This window comes from Penaeus monodon, chromosome 19 (genome assembly GCF_015228065.2).
Source record: "Penaeus monodon isolate SGIC_2016 chromosome 19, NSTDA_Pmon_1, whole genome shotgun sequence".
In the NCBI taxonomy this organism is placed as follows: Eukaryota; Metazoa; Arthropoda; class Malacostraca; order Decapoda; family Penaeidae; genus Penaeus; species Penaeus monodon.
Genome location: NC_051404.1, coordinates 2,023,099 through 2,025,159, shown reverse-complemented (window position 1 = coordinate 2,025,159; position 2,061 = coordinate 2,023,099). Strand labels below are relative to the sequence as shown.

General features: G+C 36.7%; 1 pseudogene; it reads left to right on the top strand.

Moving 5' to 3' along the window:
• The first annotated feature begins 498 nt into the window (after positions 1-498).
• Positions 499-2,061, top strand: part of LOC119585512 — an 18,306-nt pseudogene continuing 16,743 nt past the window's right edge.

Genomic DNA, 2,061 nt, shown 5'->3' with positions numbered 1-2,061 from the left:
TGGCTCTGTCAAGACGAAGATGCTCATGTGTGTGGGGGTGGTTGCTCAGCCTCTTGGCCTTTTTGTATTTTTCTGGCCTGTACCAGTACTTTCTAGCATGGTCATATTCCAAGCACTACACACACTGGGGCCCGCTGCTCCCCCTTGATCCTATCATGGAGAAGATGAGAGCGGGAGAAGAGGTAGCTCAGAAACCAGTCAATGAGTTCACCCACACATATATCCATTCCAGTACAGAGAAGTGCGAACCCAGGATTCCATTAGCTGATGTACGTTGTAAAGTCGGCAGTCCAAACTTTGAGAAGAGGAAAGGGATTCGAAACTCGTGGGGATTTGAAGGCAGGTTCTCTGACGTGGAAATTAGAACTGTTTTTCTCTGGGAACAAGACCAAATGAGCCCCAACTGCAGGAGAGAGTTGATAAAGAAGCAGAGGAATACAAGGACATCATACAAGCTGATTTTATTGACTCCTATTATAACAACACCTTAAAAGCATGATGGGGATACATTGGACATACCAGCATTGCCAGTACGTGAAAATTTTTTTGTTTGTTGATGATGACTACTATGTTTCAACGAGAAACATGCTTCGTTTTCTCCCTCCGTGATCCAGCAAACTACCCACAGTAATTTGGAGAAATATGTGGTATCTGCAGTAAATGAGTATAAAGATTTCTTGTATGCAGGTTATGTTTTTAACAATTCTCTTCCCATTAGGTGGGTTTTCAACAAATGGTATGTCTCATTAGAGGAGTACCCTTATTCACACTGGCCACCATATATTACAGCAGGTGCATATGTGCTATCCAGGAAGAGTTTGGAGTATCTTTACATTGGTAGTATATACACAAACTACTTCCGTTTTGACGACATATTCCTGGGAATGGCTGCCAAGAAGGCTGGACTCTCACCCTTCCACCCTAATGAGTTTTATTTTGATAGGAAGACATATAGCAAAGAGAACTACAAGTGGGTCATTGCCTCACATGGATTTGATCATCCTGGGGAGCTGATAAATGTGTGGAGTGAACAGAGATCAGCTGGCAATACATAATAGAATCTATGATCTCCATTTGCACAAGTTATGTCTTTGCATACCTCAGTTACATTACAGTTCTGTAAAATTTGTACATTTACTTATCAAGACCTTTTGTTTATTCCCTTTTCAGCATTTTTTTGTAGCATTATGTTTAATAGAAATATTAACCATTTAAAAGGTGCAGAAATGTTTCCCAGTTCTGTATTGATTCTCAGATTGTTTCACGTTCTGTTCTGATATTTCTTTAATTGCTGTATAGGTAGTACAAAGTCCATGATGTATATAGTGCAATTATGAATTACTGGATATGACATATCCATTTTTTATGTTTGTTTTTCTTTATAAATTGCATTTGATTGTATGTATAAGGCATTGATTTTTAAGAGATTTACTATCACTGATTTTGATTTCTCCATTTATGCAATCCTTTTTAGTATTTACAGATGAGTAAAGCTAAAAGGAGAGATGAAACGTTGTAGGTTGCAATTGAACATTGCAATAGAAAAATATTATTCATGACTTTGACTTTATTTTCACTTTCTTATTCATGTTGAAATCAGTGGTTCTTATTCTGGGTGTGTGTGCCTTTCAAGGGGTTGGTATAAAACTTACAGGAGAAGAATAGGAATTTCTCCGTCTACTTTAGAAAATCTCTCAATCTGTGTTGTATTGTATAGGAGTTTTTTTTATACAGGAAAATTGGCAGTGAAAAATACTAAAAATGCATTTTTTTTCAGTTGTAACTTTTGATTCAGGAGTCATTTTTAATCATTAGGTTAAAGATGTGTGCTAGAGGTGTGTAGAAATAAACTAGAACTACAAGAAGGGGCATGGAAGTAACAAGTTGTAAGAACCACTGATGTAGATGGTAAACTAATTGTGGTGCTTTCAACTTCTCCTAATTAATAGTGTAGACATACGCAAAGTGTTTGGTTTGCTACTACAGTCTGATAATACCTTTGTACTTTTTTTTTTAATAAATAAATGACAAGAATATAATGTATTTAGTGTTAGGGTACTG